At 39.0% G+C, this 18,075-nt stretch overlaps 1 protein-coding gene and 2 long non-coding RNA genes across 3 annotated transcripts in view; 1 reads left to right on the forward strand and 2 right to left on the reverse strand.

Annotated features, from left to right (window-relative positions):
* The window catches only part of LOC311598614 (methyl-CpG-binding domain protein 3-like 2B), a 199,368-nt gene that overhangs the window by 23,138 nt on the left and 158,155 nt on the right, over nucleotides 1-18,075 (forward strand). Inside the window, exon 1 of the mRNA XM_084783833.1 lies at nucleotides 9,124-9,166. The gene's annotated coding sequence lies outside the window, so the exon portion shown is untranslated. Of the gene's footprint in view, nucleotides 9,167-18,075 lie in introns of the transcript that reaches the window.
* LOC311598620 overlaps nucleotides 5,784-18,075 on the reverse strand; it is a 123,573-nt gene continuing 111,281 nt past the window's right edge. The window contains exon 3 of the long non-coding RNA XR_014779604.1: nucleotides 5,784-6,005. This is a non-coding gene — a long non-coding RNA (uncharacterized lncRNA). The remainder of the gene's footprint in view (nucleotides 6,006-18,075) is intronic.
* On the reverse strand, nucleotides 6,140-9,167 carry LOC311598621. Its single transcript, XR_014779606.1, has 3 exons — nucleotides 9,109-9,167; nucleotides 7,274-7,411; nucleotides 6,140-6,551 (listed from the first exon to the last, which is right to left on the reverse strand). It is a non-coding gene; the product is annotated as an uncharacterized lncRNA (long non-coding RNA).

The following is an 18,075-nucleotide window of genomic DNA, read 5'->3' on the forward strand; positions in this document are numbered from 1 at the left end:
AAGTAACAGCAGGAATGGTACGGTTGTGTTAAAGACCAATCAGATAATGTTAGAGAAATAATATGTGATTGTACCTATCTATTAGTGTTTCTACTTATTCTTAGTTTCAGACTTGGTATTCATTGAGTCCTACTCCAAGGCCTGAGAAACCCTCCCTAGAATGGGCTGATACAGTTTATAGACTCAGGCGTAAGCTTTGTAAAGATGATTGATAGTCTGGTCAAATCAAATGTAAATAGCTTTTAAGTGCTGCTTCTGAAGGCTTCTTCCTGTGCCTAGGACTACGATTCAGGCAGTAGGATGGCAAACTCCCTTCTCTTACTCCTTCTTTGTCCTTAGTGAGAAAGGAAGGATGTAAGAGAGAAAAGTAAGGGAGTATAAAAACGAAGAGTGGTCAGTTCTTTCTCTATCAGGGTAGTCCTAGGTTTGGATTTGATATTGAAATGTGGATAAAACAGTGTCTAAATTAGATGGTTCCCCGAGAAAGATATCAACTATCTTCACCTGAACTGCTAGAGTATGAGGAGCTGCTCTAGTCTTCCTGTTTCCCATCTTCTGTGCTAATCAGAATCGATGCATGGGAGCCACCATCACGTCCAGTAGTAGTCTCTGAGGAATCTGCCCCAGAATCCATAAGCGCGTGTGCATTTTCAGGCCTTGCTGGCAGGCCCCTTTCTGAGGAGGAGTGCACATCTGTTTTAGCATGCTTGGGGCTTCTGCCTCCAGACATGGCCATGTTCTTTCACTTCCCACAGGAAGCCTTTGCCTCTGTGTAGGCTGCATATTCCTCTGGTGACAGTTTCTGGAGCCAGCGGTTCAGCTTCACCCAGTATTGTTTCTGAAGCTCCTCGGCCTGTTGCTTATAAAGTTCTCTCTGGTCCCGTGGGACTCTGTGCCAACCCCTGCTAATCTCAACCCAGCACTTCCTGAAGGACAGATGGTGCAGCTCTGGGCTCGACCAGGAATCCTGGTGAAATTTCTGGAAGCCGTTCATAGGAGGTTTCTTGGGTTCTCCCTGAAATATCTTGTTGGAGGAAAATGCTTTGGGCAATGCCGTTTCTGGAGGAGTCATTCCCGTTTTCATAACGCTTTCTGATTTTTTAGACTCTTTGATCTCTTGATTCTTTGGCCGCACAGCCTTCTTAGGAGGCCCTCCACCAGCATGTTGTTTCTTGAACTGAGTCAGTTTTTCCTGGAATTCCTGTTTGTCCTTCTGGAAGTCTTGAACATACTCTGCTTGACCTCCTCAGGCAGCTGATTGTATTCTGTAGCTATGACATTAGTCAACTGCCCAGTGGTGTACTTCGGGTACTTCTTAGTATACTCAGCTCGCTTCTCCTTGTAAAAGCGCATATAGGCAGTCAGGGGTCTTTTGGGGAAGTCAGGGTGTGGCTTGACTTTCTCAGTTTTGCCAGGTTCATGAATCACTTCCTTGGCCTCCAACACTGATTCTGTCAGTGTGCGGAACTTCCTCAAAGGATGAGAAATCTGTGTCCACTTCAGTTTGCACATTTCTCGTGAATACTGTTTAAAAGCTACTTTTTCCCAGTCTAGGTCTGCCTGGGTTTTTTGGAAGGTCTGGAAGTCACCTGGTGGGATGTTACTCTTGATGGATTCCAGTAAGTTCAGAAGGTCTCTTTTGGACCAAGGCCTTGGGTCAGACGATGCCATTCTGCGCTGAGATTCTATGTCCAGGAACAATAGCTCAGTTTTACAAACACTTCCACAGCAGCTTGAACAGCTTGGAAACACAGCTTAGTAGGCTCTTTTGGAATTCCACAGATTTTGTGAATCAGTATTCTAAACAGAAACAAACAAAAAGTTACATGTCATTAATGGAATTGTTGAACAACATTAGGTATCACTGGTAATGTGGTGCTCATAGAACTCACTTACTCGTAACAATGTAATGATTTATCCCTTAAAAATAAAAGATGTTTGGATTATTCGCCATTGGTACAGGTGCACGCTCTTAAGCTCTTTACCAAATCTTAATAGAACTTGTCTAAAATTAAGAGAATGAAGCAGCTGGAGGTGGGGTACACCTTTAATTCCATAACTAGTATGGTAAATCTCTGTAAAATCAATGATAGCCACTTCTATGTATCAAAGTCTAGGACAACCAGTTCTGCATAGAAAGACTCAGAAAGTAAAGGTAATTGACTTGCACACCAGAATGGAGAGGCTTAGGTGACACACAGGAAAACCATCTCTATATTGTTAAAATATATTTGAGGCAAAAGAGTAAATCTTCATTTACTGTGGAAGATCTCATACACATAAAATTATATGATTTCTTTAATGAATGCTAAGTACAGATACCATGCTAAAACCAATTTGCAAGTTGTCTTTGTACATTCAAAATTTAGATTCATAAAGATCATAAAATAAGTGAGGAAACCATTTTAATCTTAAATTTTAATATTACGTGAGATTAAAATTGTGTTGCCCAATATTAAACTGAAAATAACACCATTCTCCTTATTAAGAATCACTAATATTACTATTTGAAATTTCAAGAAACCAGTGAAATAATGAGTTCATGGAATGAGGAGTTCCTCCTACCTCTAGATCTCTGGTCTTCTAAAAGCATGCAAGAATGCTGCCCATTATTTAGGAGGTGTTGGGTCTTCTGAATTCTCTGGACAAGAGTTGTGAATTGAAATAAGGTCTCTGCAGTGTAACTGCATCCATGGGCCTCAGAACTGGGCAAATTTTGCAGCTCCCAAGCTTTTATATAGAGACCTGAAGGTTCCACCCTAATTTGGAATATTTAGGTATTAGCATAAATAATTTAATTTGTATAATCCCCTTCTTTAAAGCACTGGGCACACTCTTAGTGTTGCTTTATCCTTCTGGATAGTTTGCTGTCGTGAGAAGGATGAGGCAGGGTTTATCACAGACCCTTCAATTGATAAGGTGATAATCAATTTTAATAACTAATTTTGATGGGGACAATGGGTTAAATTAAAAACCTAAGCTTCTGGACACCCAAGTAAGGAGTCCTCTACCTATCAGCTCTCTCAGTCTCTCTGTGTCTTGCCCACTGCCCCCCCTCTCTTTCCATCAGGGTTTCTCTGTGTAGCCTTGACTACCTGGATTTGCTTTGTAGACCATGCTGGCCTTGACCTCACAGGGACCCACCTACCTCTGCTTTTCAAGAGCTAGGATTAAAGGCGATTGCCACCATACCCATCTACTTTTTAATTTTGTTTTGTTTGTTAGACAGGGTTACTGTGTAAATCCTTGATAGTACTGGAATCCTTTTGTAGACCCAGGGTCTCAAAATCACACAGATTTGGCTCTCTCAACCTCTGGTATGCTGGGATTAAAGGCATGTGCCTTCTTCTCATCTCCTCACAGAACTTTCTGTAAATCTGACCATACAGCATGTAACCTTTGAAGCCTCAAATATACAAGAGGATGGAAATAATAAGTTGTATTAACCTTGCATCCTCCCATATAACAATGCAGTATAAACTTCTCATTGCTGAAGAATAAGACTGGGAGTTATTTTTAAGTATAACAATGTAAAGACAACCAATCTATCTCTTATTTAAAAATCACTCTAAAATATTGATTACATCATGTGGACCTAAATAATAAATGTACGCTCAACTTTTTGAATGGGATGAAAATCAGGATTGTTAACGATGACCTTCCTTCATATTCAAAATTCTCTTGCCTCAACCTCTCATTATTGCTCCTGCAAAACTGAGTGGTTTCCATTTTCTTTTTAATTACTTCCTTAGTGCTAGAGCTAGAAATGAATATATGCCATGGAAGTCGTTCATGAACTGAGTATCCAGAAAAGGAGCTCATTAAAAGTATAACATCACTAAACAAATGTGTCCTAAATCAATACATTAATAAAATATTATCTAAATAGTTAAAAACATATTTGAAACACAAGAATATAAGTTTTTCCAGTGGAATATCTCATATATTTGGCATTATATGATTTTTATAATGAACACTAAGTATAGATACCATGCTAAAAGTCATACTATAAGGTATCTCCATACCTTCCAAAGTTAGATAATTGAGGAAACCATACTCATCTTAATTTTAATGTTATGATAGATTAAAAATTTGAAGCTCAATAATGAATTGAAAATAACAGCATTCTCTATATCAATTATCACAAGTACTTCTATATGAGACTCCCTGGACTCAGAGAAAATAGAAATCTATGGACTGAGGATTTCCACTCACCTTCAGGTCCCTGGTCTTATCAAAGCTTGCCCTTTGCTTCAGAGATGCTGTGCCTTCTGATCTCTCTGGACAACAGCTGTACCTTGAAGAAGGGCTCCACTGTGTGACCACCTCCAAGGGCCTCTGAACTGACTGAGTTTTTTGCTTCTCAAGCCCTTATATAGAGATCTGAAGACCCCACCCTAAAGGGGAGTGTGGTGCTATTAGCATAATTAACTTATCTTGTAGAATCTCCTTCTGTAAAGCCCTTGGCACACCCTAAGGGTGGCTTTTGCCTTTTTGGCATTTGGCTGTAGTCAGATGCCTGAGGCAGGGTTTATCACAGACCCTTCCATTGATGAGGTGATAATAAATTTGAAGATAGTAGTGTGATGGTGAGATTCGGTAAAATTAAAATTCTAAGCTTTTAGAAACCCAATATGGAATTATCTCTCTCTCTTTCTCTCTCAGTCTTTTTCTTTCCCCATCTGTAATAACTTCTCTCTGAGACAGGGTCTCTATTATGTATATCTAACTGTCCTAAAACTTACTGTGTTGCCCAAAATGGCCTCCAATTCACAGAGATCCACCTCAATTCCCATGTGCTAAGATCTAAAGCATGTACCACCTCTCCTGGGTGAAAAAGACATTTCCTTTATGGAGTAATTTGAAGTATGAAGATTCATTGTCAACCTGGGCCACTCTTATTGACAGTCCACATGACATGGAAGAAGCTTTTGCTTTTTCTTCTTTCCCTCCCTCATGACTTCCATTTATTGTATGTTACTGCTAGGAACAATACAAAATCCGACCTCAGCAGGATTCTAACAGAGACTGGAGACAATTATCTATCCAGAAAGCCTCCAGGTCTGTATTTGTACTGTAGAGTCATCCAATGTGTGGGCTTAACACTTACATGATTGTTGGACTTCTGGTTGTGAGAGAGCCATTGCTGGGCTACTTAGACCATATCCTGTAATCCAGTCTAATAAGTGGCTTCTTTGTTTTATAGTATCTTATAAGATATTTTTCCTTTAGTATCTCTGACTTTTATGTGGTTCCAAATGTCACATTGATACCCCCTCTTCTAAAATGTTCAAGCACCAATTTAAAACTAATAATGTATTTAATTTCCTTGAAGGCAAATTATATACTTTGAGTTCAGGATAATTTTTTTCAGATAAAATTTATCTTGTAGCTCTAGCTGTGGTAGAGCTCACTATAAATAACAACAAGCTGAAAAATAAAATATAACTGAAAAAAAAGAGATGAGAAATTTAAAACCCAGATTGGTATATGATACAGATTCAGTTTTCATACAAATATGAGTAATAATAAATGTGTTGAAGGATCAGAGGCTTTCACTGCCATGGACTCAGTTGCCTGCACTAGGACCACCTCCTCCTTGCAAGATCCCTTACCAGGATACAGAGAAAGAGGACGCAGGAAGTTCTGATGAGACTTGATAGGCTGGGGTTAATTGATAACGGAGAAGGGCTCTCCCTCTCTGAGCACTAGGGAAAGAAAATAGGGGAGAGGAGGGAGGGCATGTGGGAAAAGAAAGAAATTGGACAAGAAGACTTGATTAGTTCTTACAGCAGGTATTTTTTAATAAATCAATATAAAATTACATACAAGTCAGATAAAGATACTTCAAGTAGAACTTACAAAGGCCACAATATGTGCTTTGAAAACTTTTAAAATGTGGATTTCTGAAAACATATCTCTGTTCACTCCCTCATGTTCTCCACCAGCCTGGCAAGCCTATCTTCCTCCACGGCCTCAGCCAGTCTCGTTCTGGCTCTCTTCACCTTCCTGGCCTATTTCTGGATGTCTGCAGTAGTCACTCCTTTTCTCTCATAAGATGGTGACAACTGAAGAGACATTGGCCTTGTTACTCCCGGACAATAGAGAGATAGTGACTGCTGAGGAGCCTCTTTCAAAGATGGATGCTGAGCAGGGCTGAACTCTGAGGAAGTGTGCAGATCCTTAACACCACTGGCTTCATCCTGCATTCCCAGTGGGCTTTGGTCTACATTGGTATTAGGATCCAGTGGATATAAAATGTTCACTTTCCTGTCTCCAGACTGAAGGTCATACAACCTCTCCAAAGCAGACAGCTGCTGGGGTTTCTCCAGGTTCTCTTCGTCTTTCCTTCTCATGGTGATATTCCCAGGGTAAGAAGTTATTCTAGACACAGGCTTTTGGAAGATGCAACTGGTCAACCTCATAGGACCACTGGTAGTTACCCCAAGTCGGGTTCTGGTTTTGGTTTTGGTCCTGAACTTTCTCTTGGCTTCCAAAGCCTTTCTCTTCTCTTGTAGTTTCTCGGGTATCATGCTTCTTCTGAGTCTTCCCTTTGAAAACAAAGAGAAATGTAAACAACACAGGATCTCATATACTACTAATTATATACAATTGTCAGCGTTTTTGTTTGGTCTTTCCTCCATTTTCTCAAGAGAAACAACTCTCAGATCAAGGTATAGATGAAACTTCTCTGTGAAAGTTTCTGAAACTCAAATATTACGACACAAAAATGTGGAGGAAGAGGCAACATATTTTGAATCTTTACCAAGGTACCAAAGCTTGCATTATGAAGGTTCTAGTTATGAGGTTTCTAATTAATCTAGGTCATGTGACTATGGAGGATTAAAGCTAGGCATGTCTGTCTCTACTAAGCCAGTTGCCAACAGATTTCCTCTGTCTTCCTGTCAAGGTGCATCTCTCAGCTTTTCTTTCTCACGGTCACTGATGTTCCAAATCTACCCTCTGTGGCACACAGGCCTCACAAGTGCAGAAGCCCTCCACTCAAGTTTGGGCAAGAACACTAGCTGTCCAGAGAAGGACAAAAACTTGCAGAAATACATATCATAGATTAAAGTTGTCATTATGGACTAATGAATTACATCATACATTTCTTCCAAATAGTATTAGCAAAAAGCAGCTTTCACAGGACACCAAGTTATACTTTTTGAGATAATTTTAATTTAAAGTACAATGTGCATGAACATAGGGAGCTTTAACTAGAAAGAGAAAACAAGGATGACCATTCCACAATTAATGTGAATTAAGTACTCACGATTAAAGGCTGGCTTGGAACTGAGTTTCCTGAGGTCCCCTCCATGGTTGTAGAGTTTGTTCTTAAAGGCTCCACTGCAGAGACACAGACTGGGCTTGGGTAGCTGCAAATGACTGTCTTTCCAATCTAATTCTCCTTCTATATAGAAAAAGAGAAAGGTAACTTAATTGCCAGGTAATTCCTCCCATAAATAAACAAAGCCTGTTCAGTTTGTCAAGGAAACTGGGTGTGGTTGTATAGGACTTTAATCTCAGCAGCCCATAGGCAGTGGCAACCAGATCTTTGTGAGTTCAAGACCAGCCTGGTCTGCAAGGGAGTCCAGGACAGCTAGAGCTCTGTTATCAAGATTATCCCTGGGTTAAATAAGACAGTCTTGGTAGAGCAGTTTAATTCCAGCAACTGGGAATAAGAGGAAGGCAGTTTCTGTGAATTTTAGGCCACCCTTTTACCTGCTACTACCGGACAGTCAGGACCCAAGAGAAGCCCGGTTTCGAAAAACGAAGAGGAAGAAGAAGACGAAGAAGAAGAAGAAGAAGAAGAGGAAGAAGAAGAAGAAGAAGAAGAAGAAGAAGAAGAAGAAGAAGAAGAAGAAGAAGAAGAAAAGATAAAAAAAACACTGTCACAGTAAAGGAAGCAGGCTTCAAACTCAGAGTGAGCTCCTGCCTGTGCCTCCCTAGTGTTGGGAATAAAGGTATGTGCCACCAAGACCGGCATTAAGAAATTATGAGAACATAAAATCCTCTTGTCACAAAATGCTCAAATCACAAAGCATACAGAACAAAGAAAAGTTTATTATACTCCACAAAGGTAATTGGCAAAGTACCATGTAACGGCAAACCCATCAGAATCACAACAGACATTTCTGAAGAGAACAAAAGGCCAGAAGGACTGAACAGAGGCCTTGGACATAGCCAGAGACCACCGATGCCAATCCTGACTATAATACCCAGCAAAACTATCAATTACTACACATGGTTAAAATAAGGTATTCCATTAAAAGCAATATCAGAACAGTCCCTATCCACAAATCAGTCCCTTCACAAGATAATAGAGGGAAAATGCCAACTCACAGAGGCTAAGTACACTACACCAAGGATAACACAGGGCATAGTTAACTTCACTTTTAAAAAAATCTAAACCAGACAAACACACAAACACACTACCACAACCCATATAAAAACCAAATAAACTAATAGTCATTGGTTAATCTCCCCCAAGGTCAGTAGTATCAAGTATCCATTAAAACAGGATTATTAACCACAGACTTGCTTCCTTCTCACGATCTAGTGCCTCAAAATTCCCAGTTAGCACCCAACAATACTGAGTGGTTTCCAATATCTTATTATTCACTTTCTTAGTCTTATGGCTAGAACACAAACATGGTAGGCAGGGTGTTCATAAGCCTCAGCACAAGGAGCTCAATAAAAGTGTAAGGTCAGTAAACTATTGTGTCATGAAATAATACAGTAATAATATATTCTCTAAAAGTTTAAAAACCTATTTGAAACACAAAAGTACAACTTCTTTCACTGGGGAAGGTCTCTTATACATAGAATTATGTGATATATACAATGAATACTATTTACAGATTTCATGTTAAAAATCAGATTATCAGCTACCTCCATAGCTTCCAAATTTAGATTCATAAGGGGCATAGCATCAGTAAAGAAACTGTAATAATCTTAAGCTTTAATGTTATCATAGATTAAAATTTATTAGATCCATAGTGAACTGAAAATAAGGGCGTTCTCTATATTAACTATCACTAGTACTTCTATATGAGAATTCCTGGACTGGGAAAAGTATAAATCAATGGACTGAGGATTTCCACTCACCACCAGATCCCTTGTCTCATCAAAGCTTGCTGGAAGGTCTGCCCTTTGCCTAAGAGAGGCTGTGCCTTCTGATCTCTCTGCACAACAGCTGTACCTTGAAGAAAGGCTCCACTGTGTAACCACCGCCTAGGGCCTCTGAACTGGGTTTTTTGCTTCTTGCTTTTATATAGAGAACTGAAGACCACACCCTAAGGCCAAGTATATTGGTGTTATCATAATTAAATTACCCACCCTCGGCACACCCTCAGGGTTGGTTTTGCCTTTGGGTATTTGGCTGTTGTGAGATGCCTGAGGGGGTAATCATTTTTAATAAGTAATTGTAATGAGGAGAATGGGTGAAATTAAAAATCTAACCTTCTGGGCACACAAGTAAGGAGTCTTCTACCTATCAGCTCTCTCTATCTCTCTGTTTCTCCTCCCCCGCCGCCCTCTGTCTCTCTTTCCAGTGAGGGTTTCTCTGTATAGCCTTGGCTGCCTGGATTGGCTTTGTAGACCATGATGGCCTTGACCTCACAGGGATCCAGCTACCTCTGCCTTTCAACTGCTAGGATTAAAGGCGTGTACCACCACACCCAGGTTCTTTTGAAAAATTGTTTTGTTTTTTTACGCAGGGTTTCTGTGTAAATCCTTGGTTGTCCTGGAATCCTTTTGTAGACCCAGGTAGTCTCAAAATCACACAGATTTGGGTGTCTCTGCCTCTGGAGTTCTAGGATTAATGGCGGGTACCTGCTTCTCATCTCCTCACAGAACTTTCTGTAAATCTGACCATACAGCATGTAACTAATGAAGCCTCAACAGGCAAAAGAGGATGCAAATAATAAGTTGTATTAACCTTGAATCCTACCAGATAACAATGCTGTATAAACTTCTTAATACTGAAAAACAAGACTGACAGTTATTTTTAAGTATCCAATGTAAAGACTACCAATTGGTCCATTATTTAAAAATCCATTCCAAAATATTGATTACATCACGTGGACATAAATAATGAATGTACCCTCAACTCTTTGAATGGAGTGAAAATCAGGATTGTTAAGGATGGGCTTATTTTCAACTCAAAATTCTCTTGTTGCAACCTCTCATTATAGCTCCTGCAAAACTCCGTCAATTCTATTGTCTTTTTATTTACTTTCTTAGCGCTAGAGTTAGAAATGAATACATGCTAGGGAAGTTATTCATGAACTGAGTCTCCAGCAAAGGAGCTCATTAAAAGTATAATATCACTAAACAAATGTGTCCTAAATTAATACACTAATAAAATAGTCACTAAATCATTAAAAACATATTTGAAACACAAGAGTATATTGTTTTCTGGTAGAATTTCTCATATATGAGGCATTATGTGATTTCTATAATGAACACTAAGTATAGATACCATGCTAAAAGTCATAATATAAGGTATCTCCATAAATTCCAAAATTAGATTCACAAATATCATAAAATAAATGAGGAAACCCTAGTCATCTCAATTTTAAAATTACAATATATTAAAACTTTGTACCTCGATACTGAACTGAAAATAATAGATTTTCTATATTAACTATCACCAGAAATTCCATATGAGAGTTCCTGGGCTTGGAGAAAGTATAAATGCATGGACTGAGGATTTCCACTCACCTCCAGATCCCTGGTCTTATCAAAGCTTGCCCTTTGCTTCAGAGATGCTGTGCCTTCTGATTTGTCTGGAAAACAGCTCTAACTTGAAGAAGGGCTTCACTGTGTAACCACCTCCTAGGGCCTCTGAACTGACTGAGTTTTACCCTTCTCGAGCTTTTATATAGAGACCTGATGACCCCACCCTCAGGTGGAATGTTTAATATTAGCATAATTCACCTGTACAATCTCCTTTTTGAAGACTGGGCATATTTCCAGTGTTGTTTAAACCTTCTGTCTATTTGACTGTTGTTAGATCGATGAGACAAGGCTTATTATAGACCCTTCAATTGATGAAATGATAATAACTTGAAAGGAACTTAGTGAGATTGAGAGTCTTGATTAAAAGTAGAATGTTTTGGATAGCCAACTAAGGAATTTTTGTGCCTTCTCTCTCTCCCTTCCTCCCTCCTCTCCCTCTCTCCCTCTCTTTCTCCCTCTCTCTCTCTCTCTCTTTCTCTCTCTCTCTCTCTCTCTCTCTCTCTCTCTCTCTCTCTCTCTCTTTGTGTGTATGTCTCTGTCACTAATTCTTTCTGAGACAGGGTCTCGGTTATGCATCTCTGACTATCGTCAAACTAGCTGTGTAGACTAAACTAGTATCCAATTCAAAGATCTGCCTCTGCTTCCCATGTTCTGAGATCCAAGGCATGTTCCACCACACATGTTAGAGAGAGATATTTCCTTAATTGAGTGAAGTGAAATAGGAAGAATCACTGTGAATCTGGGTCCCTCTTTCCGTGGCAGTCCACATGAAATTTAAGAAGCTTCAGGTTTTTCACATGTCCTCACCCATGCCAGCCATTTTGTCTATCTTAATGCTATGAACCATGTGAAATTCAACTTCATAGAATTCTCTCTCACACTGTTGGCAATTAGCTATCCAGAAATCCTCCAAGACTCCAGGCCAATATTAGTACTGTAGAGTCATCCATCCTCGTGGAATGAAGAGTTGTTGGATTCTGGTCATCCTGGTGCTGAGACAGCCATTGATGGACTAATTAGACCACATCATGTCATCCAATCTAATAAGTGTCCCTTTTGTTATACAGTCATCTTCCCAGGTCTGTTTCTCTAGAGATCATGACTAACTTATGATTCCAAATTTCACAGTGAAACTCACAATTCTATATTTAGCAAGAAATAATTTAAAAATCACTATGTATTTAATTTGTTTGTGGTGAATTATATACTTTAAAGAAGATAAACCTTCCATTAATCACAGGACAGGGAAGGCTAAGGGTGCTGGATCTTTTTGAGTTGAGGCCAGCCTGGTCTACAGGGCTTGTTTGAGAAATGCTAAAACCATTACACAAAGAAAATCTGTCTCCAAAAGGAAAAAGAGGAACAAAGCAACAACCATAAACTTGTTTACAAAGAACAATTTAATGTTCTGGTCTTTGTATCTAATATAAAGACACTGCTACTCTAGTCAGAATCGCCATTATCTCAATGAATTTTTTATTTCAGCATTAGAAGTGCTTCTATTTTTGTCAATAGTTCAACATCTCCAAATATCTATAAAAGTAGAAAAACTGTTCCAATATAGTTTTTTAAAATAAATTTTAAGACTGGTACTTGTTATGGAGATCAGGTTGAATTAGAACTCACAAGCTGTACAACCATACCAAGCTGACTATTTTCTGTAGAAGATAAAAATGTAGAGGATAAAATCTGTTCCTCAGGGCTGGGTGTGGTGGTACACGCCTTTAATCTCAGCATTGTGGAGAGAAAGTCAGATCTCTAATTGACCTGCCTGAACTCCATAGTGAGACACTTTCTCAAAAGACAAACAAAACAAAAGAAAAGGAAATGTTTATGTATTAAAACAAAACTTGCTATTTCACAAAATGCAAACTCATGTCTGTCCTTGTAAACATGCTTATATAATAATATAACATATTATCCACTAGCAAGCCTCGAGGTTCTTTGAGATTTCTTCTAAAGTTTTCTGCTTCCCTGATCTCAAGATGTACAACAGAGCAACAGCAGTGGAAAAAATTTACATGCTGCTTGGACACAAACATACTGGCGAATCCTGCAAGGACCAACTAGTGCCTTCCTGGTTCTCTTCACATTCCCCCTGTCTCCAGATGTCTGCAGTGGTGACTGCGAGTCTGTCATAAGATGGTGACAACTGAAGAGACAGTGGCATTGTTCCTCTGTCATCAGGGCTGGGTGTGGTGGTGCACTCCTTTAATCTAAGCATTGTGGAGAGAAAGTCAGATCTCTAAACTGATCAGCCAGAGCTACACAGTGAGACCCTTTCTCAATAAACAAAACAAAACAAAACAAAAGTAATGTTTATGTATTAACACAAAAATTGCTATTTCATAAATTGAAAACTCATGTCTGTCCTTGTAAACATGTTTATATAATAATATAACATATTATCCACTAGTGAGCCTCGAGGTTTATTTTCCTTTAATCCAACTTAGAATTATATACATATTTTGTTTTTGGAGACAACTTTTATCTATACCCCTGCCTGTTGTTAAACTCACTCTGTAGACCAGGATGGCTTCAGCTTAGAGACCTGCCTGCCTCGACCTTTTCAAGGCACAGCTAGTATAGAAGTGTAAAGACATGATAGATATGACAACATTCATAATACCTTTATGGATTCAAACTACCGTCACATGAAAGAAATCTTGGAAACATTAATTGAGTTTCAGAAAAACAAACAAGACAAGGGCAGACAGCTGCAGCATGTTGGTCTCCTTTCATGACCACACATGGTAACAAGTTAAAGACTTAGTATCAAACCCTAGAGAACCACTCAGGGTATATTATTCCTGAAGACCAACAGAGCAAAACCATAATTAGATTGGGGTTTGAGATTCTTGCCTCTTGATCTCTTACTCTCCTACCTCTTTCTCTCTTTCTCTGTCTCTGTCTCTTTCTCCCTTGGAGTACCTCTCCTCCCTTTCCTTCTCTTCCCATGCTCACTAAATAAAGCATATAATCTTAAAAATAAATGAAATTATGACTTGAAATTGAACAATTTTGGGTAAAGTGCCCCCTTTTTTCTCCCATACAACATAATATTCGAATAGTACAAGTAAGATGGTAGACATAGCATTACCAGGTGTTGTGTTCCTTATGCCCTTGCAGGATATTTGATTCCATTGTGAGCCTTGAGAAAATGAATTGTAAAACCCAATCTTTTGTTTGGGGCTTTGAGCCCTAGCACACAGCTTTAATCCAAGAGTTTTCAACACATTTGATTTAATAAAGTTAGCCCTAGGTCAAGAGGCAGAGGAAGAAACCAGCTGACAGTGATAAAGAATAGGATGGATTTTGAGGTGAACAGTTATTTGTGACATGGCGTAGAAGTAAAAGGAGCTTTAGCTCTTAGATATTGAGGTCTTTACTTCCTTTGCCTATGACTTATTGGACTTTAAGCTAGCATGGGTCTTTCTGACCTTGATCTCCTTGGGTGTCTGCTGAGCTAGTGAGCCTTCAGGGCTTTTCCCATAGGAAAGAACACTGAGTAGGGATCGCCTGATACTATCTTTGCCCCTCCAAGTTAACAGGTTTTCTCCTCCAGCATCTGGCTCCTGAGTCTTTATTGATAAAAGAGTGTTTGGGATTTTCATTTCAAACAACATGGTGTAGCTTTTCTCCCTTCCTTAGCCCCTGTCAATCAGACTTCCAGTTTACATGATATTTAGTATGCTCTTTAATAAGCCCAACATCTATCAAGTAGTGATCACATGGAAGGAAGGGTCAAAGGATTACATTCAAGACCCATGCCTTTCTAGCCTAAGGTAAGGCTTTTTAACCGACCTAGTAGCTTTACTAATTTAATTACTAAATAAATACATGGAACTTCTCATCTCAATGTTATAAGAGAAGGCATTTCCTTGCTCTGTTGGTTGCTTTTGTATCTGTCCTAGAGTCCTACAGTGGATCATAGCTGTCCTCAAGGTAATTTTCACAAGAATTATATGTCAGAATATTTCAATCAAAACTGAAAATACTACATTTTAAAATATTACTATCCAAGCTGGGCAGTGATGGTGCACACCTGTAAGCCTAGTGTTTGGGGAGCAGAAGCTAGAAGATATCTTTGGTTTTCCAGCCAGCCTTGTGTGCTGAATGGAGTCCAGGGCTCTCAAAGCAATGCAAAGAAGCCCTGCATCTAAAATCCTAAATTAATTAATTAAATAAAAATATAATGCTCATATGCTTCTTTTTTTAAAAAAAAAAGCTGGAAAAGGAGTGAGTTGGGTATATCATCATCACTGTACATTTATATTTTAAACATATGAGAAGTTCTGGGTGGTACTGGCATATGACTTTGAATCAAGCACTCTGAAGCAGAGGCTTGGATCCAGAGCAACCAAGGTTACCTCTACAGACCTTGTCTTGACAAATCAAAAGGCAGCCAGATATAGGGGCATATAACTGTAATCCCAGAACTTGGGGAGAAAAAAGAGACACATTTCTGTGAGTTTGAACCGCCTCAGGCCTAAAGAGAAGTACCTGGGATAAAAGTGAAGAAGAGAAACACAGTCTGAAGCCTTCAAAAATAAAGATACAGCAACAACAAATAGGCAAACTAAAATATAACAAAAAAAAAAAAACCAAACACATACGCAAAGAGAAAAGGGAATATTAGACCAATATTCCTCATGAACATGGATGGAACAATATTTAATAAAAGACTCACAAGACCAACCAAAGGAAACCGAAAAAATAGCATGCACTTTGACCTATCAGCATGTAAACCAGTTATGATGGTGTGGTTAAATAGGAAGAGACCAATCTAGGTAATCAAGCATACAAACAATTCTGGGAAAAGGAAAAACCAAAACATGATCATTTCCTTGCATACTACAGAAGCATCAAGCACTGACCCATGCCAAAAGTCTAATAGGTATTAAAGACAGAAGGCACATACCTAAAATTAGTGGAGACAATATACAGCAAGCCTCTACCCAACTTCAAACTACATGGAGAGAAAATAAAAGCAATCCCACTGAAATCAGGGACAAGTCAAGGCTGTCCACTCTGTCAAATCTCTTCAATATAGTATTTGAAATTCTACCTGGAGCAATGACAACTAAAGGAGATCAAGGGGATAGAAATTGGAAAGGAGGAAGTCAAAGCATCACTATTCAGGATGATAGTATTCAGAAGTGCCTCCAATATTCTACCAGGGAATTCCTATGGGTGAAAACACTTTGAGCAAAGTGGCTGGATACAAATTTAACTAAAAACAATCATTAGCTACCATGTATACAAAAGACAAATGGGCTGAGAAAGAAATAAGGGAAATAACACACTTAACAGTAGCCAAAAATGAAATAAAATGAAATAAAGCCCTTTGTGTGACTCTTACCAAGCAAGTGAAAGACTCTGAAAAAAAAAAAACAACAGAAGAATTTGTCACTACATGGGAAGATCTCCCAAGCACAGGGATCAGTAGGATTAGTGGAGTAAAAATGGACAATTTCCCCAAAGCAAGCTACAAATTCAATGGAATTAATATCAAAGTAGAGACCTTGATAGAACATTTCTCAACTTCTGAGGAATCTATATCGCTGATCTGGGTGTGTACTGTGGAGCCACAGTGATTTTAAAAATGCGTGGAGATAGCATACAAACAGACTGGTGGGAGAATGGAATCAAATTCAAGACCCAAGTAAAGCGACACACCTAAGGACATTTGATTTTGACAAACAAGGTAAAACCATACAAAGGAAAAGAGGTAGCATCTTAGAGAAAGGATACTGGTCTAACTGGTTGTCTACTTGTAGAAAATACAAATAGATCCATATTGGTCACACTGCACAATACTCAAGTACAAGTGGATCAAGGACCTTAATGTGAAACTAGAAACAGTAAAACTAGTACAAGAGAAATATGGGAAGAGCCTTGAACTCATTGGAAGAGGAGACAACTTCCTGAACAGAACACCAACAGCTCAAACCCTAAGATCGACAATTAGTAATTGAGATTACTTGAAACGGAGAAATTCTATAAAGCAATGGGCACAGTCAAAAAAAAAACACAGCATGCAAACTGGGAAAAGATCTTTACCAACAGTATATCAAAGAGAGATAATATCTAAAATATATAAAAACAATTTTATCAAAAGAGCCACAACACACCAAATAATCCAATTAAAAATGTGGTATGGCCGAATGTGTCGGCAAAGGCCTTTAATCCCAGCCCTCGGGAGGCAGAGGCAGGCTGACTGCTGTCAGTTCAAGGCCAGCCTGGTCTATACAGTGAATCCAGGACATCCAAGGCTACACAAAGATATCCTGTCTTGAAAAACCAATATATATATATATATATATATATATATATAATGGTTCTTAACTGAGAATTCTCAAAAGAAGATTATCTACATGCTGAGAAGCATGTAATTGCTCAACATCCTTAGCCCTCAGGAAAATGCAAAACAAAACAACTCTCAGATTCCAACTAACACCTATCAGAATTACTAAGATAGAAGCCTCAAGTGAGAGCACATGCTGGAAGAGAATGTGGCACAAGGGGATCATTCCTCCATTCCTGGTGGGGTGCAACCTGGTACAAACAATTTGGATATCAATCTGGTGGTTTGTCAAACAAAAGATTCATCTATGCCTCTAATGGACATATACTTACTAGATGCTCCACCATACAATAAGGGTATTTGCTCAACTCTCTTCATAGTTGAATTACTGGAAATAGCCAGAAAGTGGATACAATCTAGATGTCCCTCAACCACACAATGGATATTGTTCTATGAGGTCCATCTACACAATGAACTACTGCTCTTCACCTGACAAAAATAACGACATCATGAAATCCTTAGACAAATAGAAGGGGCTAGAAAAGGTGCTGAGTGAAGTGAACCAGACACAGAAGAACAAGCATGGTAAACACTTAGTTATAAGCAGATATTAGGATACGATGAAGGATCGCCATATTGCAACACACACACACACACACACACACACACACACACACACACACACACACACCTGAGAAGCTAAGTAATGAGGAGGAACCTTGCAAGGTCATTCACTGTCATTCAGATGGGAAAGAAGAATAAACAGTGAGTGCAGTAAAATAGAGGGATAAGGAGAGGAGTCTTCCATAGCTGTCTTGTGCAATACTCTGCACAAAAGGGAATCAGAGCAGAATCTTGTGCACACAGCCAAAATTTGGACAGAGTACAGGAAGTCCCACAGATAAATCCAGGAATAGCAGGCCCCAGAGAGGAAAGGAGTTCCACAGGGTTCCAAGAGAGCCAAAAATTCTGTACCAGTGAAGTCCCCAAAGACTGATACACCAACCAAGTACCATGCCTGGAGA

This window comes from Acomys minous (genome assembly GCF_964271855.1).
Source record: "Acomys minous genome assembly, chromosome: 5".
NCBI lineage: Eukaryota > Metazoa > Chordata > Mammalia > Rodentia > Muridae > Acomys > Acomys minous.